This window comes from Episyrphus balteatus, chromosome 2 (genome assembly GCF_945859705.1).
Source record: "Episyrphus balteatus chromosome 2, idEpiBalt1.1, whole genome shotgun sequence".
Classification (NCBI taxonomy): domain Eukaryota; kingdom Metazoa; phylum Arthropoda; class Insecta; order Diptera; family Syrphidae; genus Episyrphus; species Episyrphus balteatus.
Window position 1 is genome coordinate 4,868,713 of NC_079135.1, and position 16,829 is coordinate 4,885,541.

At 30.0% G+C, this 16,829-nt stretch overlaps 1 protein-coding gene and 1 non-coding gene across 15 annotated transcripts in view; both read left to right on the forward strand.

Annotated features, from left to right (window-relative positions):
- The window catches only part of LOC129908683 (protein alan shepard), a 487,297-nt gene that overhangs the window by 105,311 nt on the left and 365,157 nt on the right, over positions 1 to 16,829 (forward strand). The gene's annotated exons all lie outside the window — the stretch shown is intronic.
- Positions 6,761 to 6,954, forward strand: LOC129912819 (U2 spliceosomal RNA). The gene has a single exon (XR_008771916.1). It is a non-coding gene; the product is annotated as a U2 spliceosomal RNA (small nuclear RNA).

Genomic DNA, 16,829 nt, shown 5'->3' on the forward strand with positions numbered 1-16,829 from the left:
CCGAGTTTACCTTTTTATCCTTTTTTTTTTTAACACCATAATCCCCATAGAAATTTATCATTATTGAATTCTCAAATTTTTTCAGTAAAATTGTTTTTTTTTTTTTTACGTTACTTAGGGAGGATTATATATGTTTGTTCCTTTTTAACTTCTTAACTACTTGGCATAATTAAACAATTGAGGTCTCCATGGAAGCATCTTGATTGTCTGGTAGTTATAGGCTATGCTATATCTAAAAGACGCCATCTAGAGCAAACTTCGAGAATTGTTTCAATGATTTGCTCTTTTATATCTTACTTAATAGTAAAGTAACTAAAGCAAATTATTAGGGAACCCGGCTCTGATTTTGATGATTTTTTTTTTTCAAACGTCGGTAATTAAAAATACTTTAAAGTCTATAGGTTAAAAATTGCCGGTGTTTCCGTAATGTTTTTTTTTTAAATTAATATTAATATTTTTTTTGAAAAAAAAACCATTTTTTTATAAAATAAATGATACCAAAAGATTGTCTAGGTACTTCAAGGAAAAAAATATTTTGGAGACAATCTTCCATCGTTTAAGCGATAAATGCAATTTTCTCACAAACTGACTTCAAATCAAAAAAAAAAAAAAATATTTTGAACACAACGGCAACACCTACAATATTTACATACACGTTTTTAAAAAGCCAGAATCTCATTTCTATCTGTAAAATTTATATCCACTAAATTTAATCAAGAGTTTTTGAAAGAATGGTAAAAAAAAAAATTTTATTAAAAATTTGTAAATGACTTTTTTCAAACTTTTTCGTAGTAAAATATGAATTCTTTTAAAAAAAAATGTTTGGCCATAAATATAATCAGTTCAATTCCGAAGAGGAAAAGGTATTATATGTTACAGTATAAAAATAAAAACAAAAATTACTTCAATTTCATGGGATTTTTCTGTTAAAAACGGAATTTTTTGAATTTTGAAATAATTGATTTTGTCAAAGACTTTTGCAAATAAGAACTTTAAACTTTTGCTTTTTAACTTTAAACAATTAGGGCTATTGATTAAATAAAAAATAACTTTATATTTAAATGTTGAACTTAGTTAAATTTTTTTTTCAAAACGTCTATTAAAAAAGTTCTTCGAAAATGATATACTTTTTAATTTTTTTCATAAACTGTAATACATATTGAGATTTTCTTTTATAATTTCAAATCGTTTATGTGGCCAAAAAAAAAATTGAAAAATAAATGCATTTTATATCACAAAAAAAATTTTAAAAAGGACATGTTAAAATTTTTTTTTAATAATTTTTTTTTCAAAAATCTGAATTTAATTACCATTTTTTCAAAAACCCTTCACTAAATTTACTTAATTTCAAAAATCACAAATATGAATAAGCTTCTAGCTTTTTAAAAATGTATATTTAAATTTTTTAGGTTTTGCCGTTGTGTTCAAATATTTTTTTTTTGTTTTTGAAGTCAATTTGTGAGAAAATTGCATTTATCGCCTAAACAATGGAAGAATTTGTTGGTATATGTAAATAAAGAAATTCAATAAAAAAAACTGTGTCATTCTGCAGAGTCCTTACAAAAAAATAAGCCTGCAAAAACTTTAATCTCCCTTCTGAATAAGGTATTTCTTCATTTTTCTTTGTTAAACGACAATCCAATACCTGCTGATATCCATCAACATGGAAACAAACCATTCAAAATTAGTGACACTAAAAAAAAAAAAATACAAGAAATTAATCTATTTCCTCTGCGACTTTAAAAAAATAAAAATTGCTGATCCAAACCATTAAACAAAACAAGAAGAAAACAAAAACGAAAGAAAGAAAAAACTCTTAACGCTTAAGTAAACTACTTAAAAACACCCCTCAAAACACAACCCTTTAATACTTTCTTAATCAATCACGCTCCCCTTTTTCACATCTCATTGAACCACTCCTTTGCTAACAGAAAAAAAAAGAAGAATCTTCAACTTAACAGCATCGCAGTCTTCGTCGTCGTCGACGACGCTTACTGATTCAATCTTTAGTTAAGCATTTTTCCTTACATAAAACTGTTTATTGATTTATTGGCTGACTGGTTGTTCTTCGTTTGTTCGTTTAAATCTGCTGCTGCTTCTTCTAGCAAAGCTGCCTTGTCTCTTTCTCAGTCTTTTAACCAAAAAAAAAAAAGAAGAAGAAAATAGAGAACCACTTAACAATCGATCGCGGTTATTTATTCTTCATTTTGTGTCCTTTTTACGCGATGCAGAGGAATAGATTGAGGCAAAAATTGTGACTACTTACTTGGAACTGTTTTACCAGGAGAGCTATAGCTCCTTTACTCTAGATGTCGTCGTCGTCGTCGTCGCAGTGTTGAGAGCAACTCCTATTCGGAACATTAACTTTTGTGTCTCTAGATGTCTATTATGGGTTTTATTACTGCTGTTGCAATAAATACACACACACATTTACACACTTACCGCCCTTAACACAGAAAAAAAAAAAAAAGATAAAATAGTACAAAAAAATCACCACTACACTAGTCGCATCATCATCATCATCATCATCCCTTGGCCCATTATTCATGTGGAATTGGAAAAAGCTTTTCCGTTTCAAGTCGTAAAAATGATAAACGACTGCCTTGTGATGTCGACTGTGACATTTCGGTACATGGGTCTATTTTCATAGTTACAATCCATACCCCCCGAGTGTTTCGAGATACAAAAAACACACCTTCCTTTACCTTAACTTCCAGATACACGTCTCTCTCAGCATCGCATCATAAAAATGAGAAAAAGATATATCTCATCGTATTATCTACTATAAATAATTATACTCAGGTACCCGCATACCTACATACCTCCCATTTGTTACTACCAATCTTTTGCTGTTTTTTCTGCTGCCTTTTTTGTTGTTGTTGCTTGCTTTGCTTGTAAGAGTAATTTTTGGAATCCGGATCTATGTGAAAACCAGGTGAGACAATCACGACCACCTCGACGACCGCCATGGTGATGATAATGATGATGAAGATGAGTACGAACGTCGACGGATTAAGCCCAAGTGAACGCTCACATTGCATGCAGCATGCTTCAATGAGATTTTCATTTTCAAACTATTTACTATGTAGAGGGTGTTTTTTTTCTAATTGAGTGTTGTGGGATTTTTGGGTATGATTTGTTTCAAAGGTGGATACAGTTAGATTGAAAGCATAAAAATCTTTTAAAAATATAAATTACTAGCGCCTAAAAATATGCAACAAAAAATGTTGTTTTATCCTAAGAGTATGCCCCAATATTTCATTAAACATGCATTGAATTTTATAAAGGAGCTTTTAGATTTTAAAAATACAAATATTTGATCTCCTAAAAGTATGCAACGAAAAAATAAAATCATCCTTAAAGTATGCTATAATCTTTCTGAAAACATTAATTAGTTTAAAAATAATATAACACTTGTTGAGTTAATTCAAATCCCTGTATTGTGATAATTTTCGTTAATCGTTATCCTCAAAATATGCTTCGTGGAACCTTGAATTTTCGATAGAATATTAGATTGCATGTATTTGAAATAATGGATAAATGATAACAAGTTAACTATTTTGAACGAAATTGAGATTAATTTTTCCATCTTTTGCTCCTGTAAATATGCCACAAAATTTACATTATGAAATCTGCTGTATTTTACTATAAATCCTTTTAATTTTAATAATCCAAGTATTCCAGATTTGTTCAATAATTTCACAATTCAAGCTCCTAATAAGAACATCAACCCACCTAAAACTATACTTCAATCTTCTTTTTGTTTAAGTTATTGTGTGTTCGGAGAAAATTATTGAAAATTAAAAAAAATATAGAAACAAGGAACAGTCAAAAGTTGGTTGATATAGATCACATGAGCTCCTAAAAGTATGCAACATAAAATAGTGATCACATGCTATCATTTATGTCTTGTCATGATAGAATGCTGAAATTCATTATTAAACTAAGAACTTGTAAAAATGTTTTCAAAACGTTAGAATAGCACTTCCATGAGCCTAAAAATATGCAACTAAATCATAATGTCTAATAAATTGAATTATATTCAATCGCTCCACTTAAAATAGAAATAATTTAAATAATTATTATTATTTTTGTTATTTTTTTTTCTTCGTTGTTTCAATATACATATATATATGTACGCAATTTTATTAGAAAGCTATACAAATTATCAAACACTCCAAAAAGCTATTTACAATAAAGGAAAGCGTTTGTATTTTGCATATTTTGCAAATAGTGAAAGTCATCTATGTTGATATCCTAGCAATTGTTTGGATTTTTGAATCAGAGTTTTTGAAATTCCGAATGGCGTACCACAAGATTCTTTTTTAGGACCTCTACTTTTTTTTAAATTCATTTTTTAAGGATCTTTCATAAGTTCCATTTTATTGTTATATATAAATGTATGTGCCGATACATGGAAATATCCTTATGATACAAATCCTTATACAAAAATTTTTGTTTCTTAAAAAAAACACCCTTTAAATCAGTGCATTGTGTTCCAATTCCATCTATAGTAATATTCTTGGCAATGTTGATGGTTATGGGGGCGAGCGGCAGCAGTAGTGAACGGCGGCGCTATGAACAACGAAGTGATTGTGGGTAGAAGCAGAGCAGCTTGTCGTGTTGAGAGTCGATACGACACGAGGGACACAAGGGAACAACAACCAAAACGAAATCACCTGACTGTGTTTATTTAGGGGGCACACCACCATCGTAGTCGAAGGACGTCATCATCGTCGTAAAATGTACATCATGCTAGACAAGGCACATTCTGTGCACAACACCAAAGAACTATATGAACACATTGCACCGAAAGACCTAAAGCCAGATTCAGAGCAGCAGCAGCAAGAGAATACAACAACGGCAATAAGTTCTCGAGTAAATGCATTTATAATAAGTCAGTTAGAGGCAATAAACTTAAGTGGCTATAAGCCACTCTCTCTCCCAACTGTTTTTCGTTGTGTTCAACACACACACACAAACTGGTACTGTGTTGGTTGCTTCGTGTGTTTTGTGTTCCCAATACACTTTAGGGTATATATTTAATACAACAGGACTCCAAAGACTCCCAACAAGACGTCATCTCTTCTAGGAAGAAGACGAAAACCGAAAACGACACAAGAACAAGGACACAACACAACAACACAGAGAGCTGTTGATTTAGTGTGATGGAATTGTGTTTTGTGTCTCCACTCATGAGTATATAAGTGTATCCACACATTAAGAAGGGTGGCAAATCATCATGGTTATGCTAGAAATCATTTATTATTGAAGCATTAAATCAAATCAATATACGAGTAATGCCAAACAAAATAGATTTGTAATATGTTTTTAGGGGGGGCTGGCTGGCTTGCTGCTGCGCTTTCTCTTAGCTGGTTGGTTATATCATAAGATTTATATCTATAACTATCAAAAATCTATAGGACATTCGATTTGCTATTTCATTTTCTTCATCATAATCATCATCATTTTGTATATAGTCCTTTGGGGGAGGATAACAAAACCATCATGGCAGCTAAAACACATGTTTTATTGTTTCGAAATCAATTGCTTCACCCAGAAATCATCAATAACTTACATTTTATGGTGCGATGGAGGAATTTGATTGGAAATTTAAAGCAAAAAACTAGTTTAAAGACCTTAAAAAATTGTGAACTTGGTCAAAAATGCTTGAAAATGATTCGAAATTCAATTTCAAACCTGGTGGCAGAATTTTGAACACCCCAGATTGGTTTTTGAAGTGAGATAGATAAGCATAAAGATCTTTGGAAAATATTGAAATACTTGTGTCTAAAAATATGCAACAAAAAATATTAATTCATCTTAAAAGTATGCTACAGTCTTTATTAAACATTGAGTAACGTATTAATATTTATAAAAAGCATTTTAATCTAAACAAAAATAAAAATATGCAACAAAAAACATTAACTCACCCTAAAAGTATGCTATTATCATACTGAAAACATTCAATAATGTGTGCACCAGAAGTTATTATATTTAAAAAAATCTAAATCTTTTCTTCAATCAATTTTGTATGAAGAATAACTACTTAGCTGATAAGCTGAGAGTCTGACGCCATCTGTTAGTGATCTTATTTTCTTTTATTATCTTTTAATAAATATTTTCTCCTTCAATACCAACTTTAATTTGCAAGTACATATCCTTAAGAAGATCATTATTGTAAAAAAATAGGAATTGACAGTTTTTATCATTTGTTTATTTATTTTTTTTTTTATTTATTTATTTATTTATTTATTTATTTATTTATTTATTTATTTATTTATTTATTTATTTATTTATTTATTTATTTATTTATTTATTTATTTATTTATTTATTTATTTATTTATTTATGTATTCATTTATTTATTTATTTATTTTTTTTAATTATTTATTTATTTTTTTTTATTTGTTTAATAATATTTGTATTTATGTATTTATTTAATTTATTTATTTATTAAAGAACAAAACACTACCAACTTCTTGTCGGCTTCATATACGACATGATCAAATGATGACGATGACGGTAAGTAATGTTTAGGTAGAATGAAAATGATCGCAATTTTGCTTCAGGGATGTTTGTTTGTATTTTCTTTTGTTGTTGTTATTCTCATGAGATTAGATTATTCATGTTATTATTTTTGCTATGAAATAAAATACAACAACAAAATATATGGATTCATTTTTGTTTCTTAATTTGTACTTCACATTTAGTTTTAACGAAATATTTGATAAGTAATTTGAATTGATCAATGTTTAGTTATCGCTTCTCGGCCTTATGGCTAAGATCAAAGTGTAGTATCTGTTCTTATCAGCTTAACATCTGATAGATCCCCCATCGGGGGACAACAAATGTTAAACTGATTTTTGGAATCAGACGGAGTGCTAGGGGCTTGCTCCACCTCTGTCGCGGGTTGGCCCGGTATTGCAGTACCGCCGGGATCGGCCCAATAAATATTATTCAATTTTATATTAAGATTTTAGAATAAACAAAAGATTATTGTAGTTGATATAATACTGTTGATAGAGTTTTTGTTAAGAAGTTGTGGCGTGGGAAAAAAAGTTAATGAAATTGGAATTGGAATAAAGGAATATGTAGTACATCTATTATTGTTAGTGAAATGTAAGTAAAGTGACACGGACACCTGACACTTGACAAATCGAAAAATGTTTTTTTTTTCACTATTTAAAAAGAATTTGCTGTTAATTAAAAAAATTTCTTATCAAATTTTGTTTCTATTTTACTGTTAGAGTAAAAAGTCATTTTCATTATTGATGATTAGGTTTTAGGTACACTCACAAGGTTGTAAAAAATCATTATTTTTTTAATGCATTTGCTTTCCATTAAAAATTAAAAAAAAAATATTTAATTGCAACAGAAAAATATTTATTGCAACAAAAAATGTTTTGCATTAAAAAAAAATGTTATTGCAAATAAAAAATTGTCTGCATATAAAAAAAAACAATGCAAAATTATGTTAAATATTTTTTTGTTTGATACATATTCGTCGAATATCTTACAATTTTGGTTATTTAAGCATACATTAGATATTTTAATTGCAATGATTTTTTTTTGTCAATGCAGAAATTTTTTAATTTGCAATAAAAAATATTTAATGTAAAATATTTTTACTTGCATTTAATGCAAATTTTGTTCAGTTGCAAAAAAATTTTATTTTTTGTTTGTTACAACTCTGAATAAAATATCCGAGGTCAGGATTTACAATATTTTTAAAAGTGAAAACGACTTTAAATCTGTTTTCGAACTCTTTCAAAAATCTCGTAAATTTGTCTGCTGAAAAATTAAACGCTAATCGCTTCGTTAAATCAAAATCCAGGGGCGATATTTTTATTTTTTTTTTTATTTGTCTTTACAAAAAAGTTATGGCAAAGAAACGCAAAAAACATCAAAAAATGAATTTACAAATTTTTGGACTTTCGTCACCACTGTAATAATGGACCCATTTTTAAAAAAATAAATGACAATCAGTTCGAATAATCGATATATTTTTTAGTTTTTTTTTATTTGTCTTAACAAAAAAGTTATGACCAAAAAAAGAAAAACACCAAAAATTTATTAAACAAATTTTGGACTTTCGTCACCACTATAATAATGGACTGATTTTTATAAAACAAATGGCAATCGCTTTGTTTTATAAAAATCTAGGGGCGATATTTTTTAGTTTTTTTTTTTGTTTTAACAAAAGGTCATAACCAAAAAACGCAAAAAACATCAAAAAATTATTTTTTTAAATTTTGGACTATCGTCACCACTATAATAATTTACTGATTTCCATAAAACAAATTGCAATCGCTTTGTTTTATAAAAATCTAGGGGCGATATTTTTTGCGAAAATCCAAAATTTGTTCAATAAATTTTTGGTGTTTTTTGCGTTTTTTGGCCATAACTTTTTTGTTAAGACAAATTAAAAAAAAACTAAAAAAGATTTTTATTTAACGAAGCGATTGGACTTTAATTTTTCAAAATCAGACGAGTTTTGCGGCTGTTCAAACCTCAGCAGACAAATTGTCTGCAAAGTTCAGGATCATAAAAATTTAACTGAATAAAATTTTACACAAAAATTACAAAGTAAAACATTAAAAATCGACTTTTCTGTATTTTGAAAACAAAACTGCGATTTTTATCAATTTTATATCGGATTTACTTTATTAAAAAAAACATTAATTTTACTGAAGAAAACAAAAAATTAGAAAAAAAAAACAAAAAAAAAATTATAATTTCTCCGACTTTTAGCATACCTTTATACCAACGCTTTTTACGCTTTTGCAACTGCTATTGAATTTCCCAAAATTTATAACAAATTTAAAATTTAATACCTTCTCCTTCTACTTTTTCCAATTAATTGTGCCTCTGTGCCTGTACGACTGAGGCTCCCTCAGAATTTTATGCCACTGATAGCCTATAACTATATCTTCCTCTTGTTCAAATATAATTTGTAAGTCATCTTTAAATCTCATTTAACATTCACTGTGGTTTAATCAAATCAAACTTAATTCAGTTTAACATTCATTCAGAAGTGGTGAATAATTTGAGATAACTTCCCTTCAATTATTCCGAAAACTTATCTTTCAAAAGAAAAAAAGTTTGTTTTTTTTTTTCAAATTTTGTTTTCTAACATGGAAACGATAGGATTTTGGTTCGTATTTTGAAGGAAGAGAGAGAAAACACTAAGAAAGTTGAGTGCAAAATTTTATTTGGTATAAGGTATTTCTGGTAAAATCAACGTTGGTCCTGGGTGATAGGAAAATTAAGGTAAACTCATGTCACCGAAAATTGTTCACCTTGTTTCCTTGAAGTTTTTCTTTCGAGTTTGTGAATTTTTTCTTCTTCTTCTTCTTGAATTTTTAATGGGTGGTAGAGCTTTCACATTATAAAGGCCTTTTTTTTCGGTCTCAAATGGAATTGGAAAGAAGTGATATCCGAATACTTGATATTCTCTTTCGGTTCTAGAGCAAAAAGTACAGGTAACTCAGACTTCTCTCTACCAAGCCAACCATCAACTTTCTGATCAAAGTTTTTCCTTCTTCTTCTTCATTTTCTTCTTGAAAAGTATCAACTACAATGGTAAAGAAAACTCCGCTTCTTCTTAAATTAGATGCCAATTATGCTCGAGTTAAAAAAAGAAACGAAAACGAAGAAGAAGAAGAAGAAAAAAAAATAACATCAGAAAGTTGGCAAAAGAAAAACTTCCTTACAGGATGAGAATACCTTTCATTTTCTTGGCTTCTTCTTTTCTTATTCTTTTTCTGGGGTTCTTTGCATGCAAGAAGCAATCGAGAAGAAGGTATAGAAAAGATATACTAGATACTTGCTTGCCGCCCGCTATAGATGAAAATTGAGCAGGAAAGTTTTGTAGAAAAGACCTGATTGCCTCTTTATTGCACATCTGGGTTGTAATACCTCATTATTGAGTTTAAGTAATAATAGTCGTCGGCGGAGAAAAGTTATCGAAAGATGAAACTTGCGTTAGGTCTTTTCTTTTCTTTTCGATTATTTTTTTGGAACAACGTCAAAAAAAAAATATAATAAAAAAATGTAGGCTCTGAGAAGAAGAACATCTGTGACAGTGTAAACGACAAAAGTCTTTAATAAAGTTAATTCAAAAAGACTCGTATTTTAATCAAAAAACTATTCTTTCTACCCAAGGACCTCGTCGTCGAATAGATAGCAGGGATGATAATTAAAGACATTAATAGCAGCAGACAATGTTGTATGGTGTAATAGGAAATTATATGAGTTTATGTATGTCTTCAAGTTATGATAAAATTTGTGGAGAGTTATAATGGGTAGAAACAGTTATTAAAACTTCTTTTAATTTTATCTCACAAGTAGAAGTTTTGAAGAAAAGAAATTATTTCTATTTCCGCACAGATTTTTTTAATTTCTTTCCAAAAAAGCATACATTTAATGCATCCCGAAGTCTCAAACCCGGCCACAAATCTTAAGATAATGTTACAACATTTTCGAGAACTTTTACTAAGTTTTCGAGGATAGGCCTTAGTTTTTGTTTACGGACGATGATTTTACCTGATAACGTCGTAAAAAAACAGGTTGAAGCGTTTATTTATTTCAAACAATCATAATTTACAAGAAAAAGCTAAAAAAAAATTACCTTTTTTCTTTTCTCATTATATTAATTTTTTTACTTTAAAAGCTTACAAAAAAAATTATACCATTAAAAAGCCAAATATTTCTTTTAAATAATAAAACAATTTTTAAATTTTTACAAAGTATTAAAATAATTTATTAAAAACAATCATTTCTTATGAAAATAATGAAAAAATCATTTCCATCACCCAAAAATTCATATTTTTGATATAACAACCTATAATAATATATATATACCACCTGAAAGCTTATTGATTCAGCTCAAAATATATATATCGATCATGTCTATTTGGCATCTACAAAAAGAGCTAGAATTTTGTGAACTCGATCAATTTTCATCAAAAAAAGCAAAAAAAACATATAATTTTATGTTCTCGCGCTATTGAATCAATTTTTTTTTTAAACAACCTATACAAAATTTTATATCATGTAAAAGCTTATAATTTCACCTTTCATATGACGTTTCAATCTTATTTCTGCGATGCCTAGAAAAAAAGTTAGAATTTTTTAAAGTCAACCATGTCGAAATTCCAAACTGAGATTACGGATCACCACAGGTGTTTTGAGGTATTTCGCAAGTTTTTTAATTTAACATTGTGTGGCTTGTAGTTAATGTACAGTTATGTGTGATATACCAAATGAAAGGTAACATCATCAGGATGCTCAATGAAGTTAAATCAAACTTGTATTTGCTTTAGATCAAAAGATAGAACCTGTTGAATAATAAAACTTTATTTTACTGTCATCTCCAAATTGTGACTACAAAATTGATTGAAATTTTGCACAGATATATTCCTGTCTATTATCTATCTACAATATAAATTTTATTTATTTATCTGTTGAAGAAAAAAAGATAAAAATAAAAAACGTTTAAAAAAGGTAAAAAAAACTTGGGACAAAAAAACTTGTTTTTCCCGTTTTTCGGTCAAAAACTATTTTGAAATACCAATTTTTTGCACATGTATGCGCACAGTCATAGACTACATGTTCTATAAGCTTGAGATTTTTTGAATGCTACAAAAAATAAAAAAAAAAAATAAAAACACACCCAAAAATACCCCGAAATAAGTAGTTGTTTTTCAAAAATTCATATTTCGAAAAGCAGAGACTTAAAAAAAATCCCCTAACTTTTTTTTATTATCTTTCGAATGACGTTTTTCAAATTGTCAAAAAAAAAATTCCCCTACCTATAATCACTACCACATGTTTTAGTTTTAGAAAACCATTTATAGCTTGGTTTTGAATTTTTTTAGAATTTTTTTCAATACCATTGTCAGTCTTGCAATAAATTTATCTGTTGATTAAAAAAAAAAATTCAACTCTTTACATTGTCGCGTTTAGAAAATAGCCAATTTTTTGAAGTTTTGTTTTATACCTATTTACCCTATTAAAAGATGGAATTTTTTCAAATGTATTTAACTTTAGGTTATTATCTTTCAAATAAGCTATAGAAGATTTTTGTATCTCTAATAGTTTATTTTTAATTTTGAATTGAAATTTCTGCCGCACTGCGAAATTGCGAGAAAATGGCGTCATTTTTTGTGGTGGCTGCCATGGTTCATCGATTTATTAGACGTTATCACATCAAAAAAAAAAAGTCGGTAAATTTATTTTTCTTAAATCGATTGTAGAGCTTTTCATTAAGCGTGCATTCAGAATCTAGGATAACTTGGCGTAGTTTATGAAGAAAGCACAAGCAAAAGAAAAATACTGTCGAAAAGTTCCTCGAAAATTGTCGAAGACTTTCGAGGAAAATTCTGTCATCTTCTGTGGCCGAAAATGCTTAGGTAAAGCAGATCTGCACACCGCCGCACAATGGGCCCAAAGGACCATTTGCGTCTCAAAAATGGTTTTTATGAAATTTTAATTTTTAGTAATTTCTTTACGGAAATGAATCAATCTATATGTTTTCATTAAAAATTGATTTTTAAAATGAGTTCCTCTATTACAAAATTGTATCTGAAGTCTCCACTTGAAAATACTTTGTTTAAGTAACAAAATAAACCAAATCTTCACGATACGTTTTCAAAACTATATTTGAATAAATTATATAAGTGTTGTGTGTCGTTGGAAAGCTTATTTTAACCGCTATTTATATTGCTGAAAATAAAAATTTTTAAAAATACATTATTAATTAATATTATTTTTTTCACTAAATAAGCTTTTATTTGCAGTTTTTTAAATTTCGAATTGAGTTTTAAATGTTTCCGCTGTCTACTTTTTTGCTGCTTTTATCTGCTTTTCTTTGATAGAGAACGATAGGTATATCTGTCGAAAGACATAGTACAAAAAAACGTATTTTGGTGCATCCTGACCTGTTTTAATACATATCTTGAGTTCTATTGATCGCACTGTTAAGATTGATGTCTTCAGGCCTTGGGGAAATGACAGAGCAACAGTCCTTATATTCAGAATGTGATTTTGTGTTATTTTAGCCTACTCACATTAATTGGAAAACTCGCGATATTTAACCTCTCGGAAACCATATAAAGCCGCGATTTAAAGCTGCCAGACTTTTGAATTCGTTATTAGAACGCATAAGGCTATAAAACTGCATTCTCACATCTTGGTTATACGCTATACCTCAACTCCCAAAATTTGCTGTGGGCTCTTAAACTTAGTATATGCACCCGAAATTGAAGATATTTGTATTTTGAACAATTCAGTCATTGTACTATTAGAAAAAGTCTAAGGTAGCAGAAAAATGTTAGAATTTAATATTGTAATTGTTGAAAAAAATTTCATCTAGGTATGGAAAAAGTTAGATAGAAATTTTATTTACTGATTTTGATTTTACTCGAAGATTTTCAAAAGAGCCTTTTAAAGTATTTAATTAAGAAGGATTTTCGTGAAAATTGACAACCAGTTTTTTTTTTTGTGATTTATTTTTTTGCTCTTTTCTCAAAAGCGTAGTTTTTCGACTATTTCACTTTACCTTACAAACGACTTTATTTAAAATGAGTATAATCAATATTTTTCTTATAATTTTCAATAAAATAGCTTTAATTTCAAATAACGTAACACAAACAAACTACATTAAAATGTATTTTTTCTATATTTCATACTCATAAAAATAATTAAGTAATTTTAAGACACGAAAGGAAGGTCTCTATAAAATTAAGAAACCAGTTTTATCTTATTTTGCAAAATTTGAGAAAATAATCTTTTAAGATACAAAAGTTACAGATTTTTGAGACGTTCTAGCCTAGTCAAAGTCGTATTTTTTTTAGCTTTGAATAAACATTTAATACTTAAATAAAAATATTAGGTAATAAAACAGTGTGTCAAATAATTTATTAAACATTTCAGGTAATATATTCCTAATTTGAGTTAATTATTTTCAGACTCGAAAAAATGACAGATTTTTGGAACGCCATAGTCGAGCCAAAATTGTACTTTTTGAACTTTGCCTAGCTTTTCAAAGCTCAAAATTTCTGATACATTAAAGATTATATGTTCCAAATTTGGTTTAATTATTTCAGGAGACAAAAAAGTTACAGATATTTTTAAATACCCAAATCAAGCGAAAATCGTACTTTTTGAACTTTGACTAATTTTTAAAAGCTTAAAAATAATTTTAATTAAAAAAAAAAAGTAAGTTGAATGATTCGTTATAATATCAAAGGCATTATGTCCCAAATTTGAAGCAATTATCACAAAAGACAACAAAGTTACAGATTTTTGAGACGCCTAAGGCCATATGGGCCCACTGTGCGCCGCTGTTTGTCCAGTACTTTTCCCCATCAATAATTTCTTAATAGATATTTTACAATAATTTATGACATATGAACAACAGAATGTTCGTAATGAAATTTACAACAATCGTCAAATCTACTGTCACATTACTTATTCAGTTCACGATGAAAAAAAAAAAAAAACTTAAGCCATCCCCGCTTTTCCACATTTGACTTGTTTGAAATATTTGAATGCATATGAAAAACCCGAAAAAATACCAATTGACAAACGCAAATCATCATGCCAATGACATTTTTGTGCGAAGTTCAAAGATCGCGCTTGCTTTCATTTAGCCCTTATACTCTCTCTGCCCTCAGTCTCACACCATCAACAGCAACAATTCCATACAAAAAAAAAACTTAACCATCAACTACAACATTATTAAAGTCAAAACCCATCTTAAATGCGGTTATTTAACTCAATGTATTTTTTATGGCTCAAATGGCGCCCAGAATCTAGTCTCTTTTTGCTTGCAAAATGGCAGAGTCAAAGTGCTATGAAAAAAAAATTTATATATGTATAAATTTGTCGTCCTTTTTGCATGTATCCGCAGAATGTCATCATCAACAACCCAATATATAAAATGGGTAAAAACACAAAATGTATGGGAATGGGACTAGAAATCATCATCATTTTCCAAACTCTCCCTAAAACTCACCAATTCTCCAATTTGATTCTATATGGAGAACGACTGACTGTCCGACCGCATAAACACATCAGAGTAACATACATATGGACAGCACTAAGTAGATTATATATGTTTTGTTGTTTGTAAGGAATGAGGAGGGGAAAGGGGGTGGATATAGTGTGTGTGTGGGGGTTTTGGAAGCCCTTAAAGACATTCTAGATAAAACAACCCACTCATATGTCGCAAGTAAAATAGTTTACAGAGAAGAAGAAAAAAAAAAACTCCTGTGTGGGATGATGGAATAGAATGACGACGACAAAAAAAAAAGGACCAAAGGACCACGAGGATGACGACAGATTGAAAACGAGAACAAAAAAAGAGCTCCTTTGTATACATGGCGCAAGGATCATCGAGCCAACCAACAACATTTGGGCGTCAATTAAATTTGCAAAACTTATGGGCGACTATAAGGACACACAACACAAGGACCTCCACCATCCACCAAGGAATGAAAACGCCAACGTCAACTCTGACAACAACAAGCGCGATGGCGATGGCGACGAAAGAAACTTAATAAACCAAAAAATGTGTGTGTTTTCAATTCAAGCCAAGTAACACGACGACCGACGACAACGACTTGTGTTTTCTGTCACGTTTACATCAGCACAAGATGGTAGCAAGAGCGCGGCGGGGATAAAAAGAATTTTTTTTTATTTTTACGCCAAAGGACCTCGCACTTCTATATAATCATCCACCCCCGCATCAACATCATCATATGAGAACAACGAACGAACGAACGTGCTGTAAATTACAACAAGGACTCTAGACGTATTCACAGTTCATTTGCAAACGGAATTCGTATATCAAGAATGGAGCCAGGACAAGAAAAGGATATGTGTGTGTTGCGAAATTAAAGTCGCCAACGCTTTCTGCTTTGTGTCATGCCTTAAAATGTCACAAAAATCCTCCTCCTTCACAGCCTCCACTTCCTATCATCATCCAAAGGATCTAGGATCTAGAAGAGAAAAGAAAATTCCAAAATGTCGAAATGCCATTTTTATACAAATATCCAACCTCCGCCGCCGAGTCATGGTGAGGGAGGGATTTCTTTCAGGAAAATTAAAGAAAAAAAAAAAAAGAAATCCTTTTCTTTAAGCCTTCTTTTGGTCCTGGTGATGATAATATTCACTGTTCACCCAGTTTTTGTTTGTTTGCTTTTTTCGCTCGATTATTTTATTGTCCTTACAGAGAGTGAAAAGAAAATATATACCACATTCGACAAGGAGCTCAGTAGTGCACCAAATTTTCCATTTTTCGCTGAGAAACAAGGACACACAGGACGACTCAACTCGAGTCGAACACAAAACCAAAGTCAAGTCATCCCAGTTCAGTGGGAAAAGAAAAATTACACTAGCCTGATGACAAAGTCCAGTGGAGTCCTGGCAATTTTCAAACGAACACAAATGACAAATATACCAATTCAAGTAAAGACAAGAAAGAGTGAGAAGAGAGGAAGAAGTGAATTCACACATTTCATCCATCCGGTTCCGTCGTCGTTGTCGTTGTCGTCATCGTCATTGCTTCGTCGGAATGATGGCCTTAAGGCTGCAACTTAGGCCGGATTATGTTAACCTCTCACTCTCTCTTTTCAGATGGTGGTTCCTTGTCCGTTCTATTCTCCGTCACACACATGCACATACACACTCGGCTGAATTCCTCTGGCCTAACAACCAATTAAGATAAGAAAAGAGTTTTGTCAGGACGATTTTGTGTCAGGCAATTTGTGCGACAGACTAATTGTGTATGTGTTCATGGATGGGTTTACTTGCCTGCTGCTT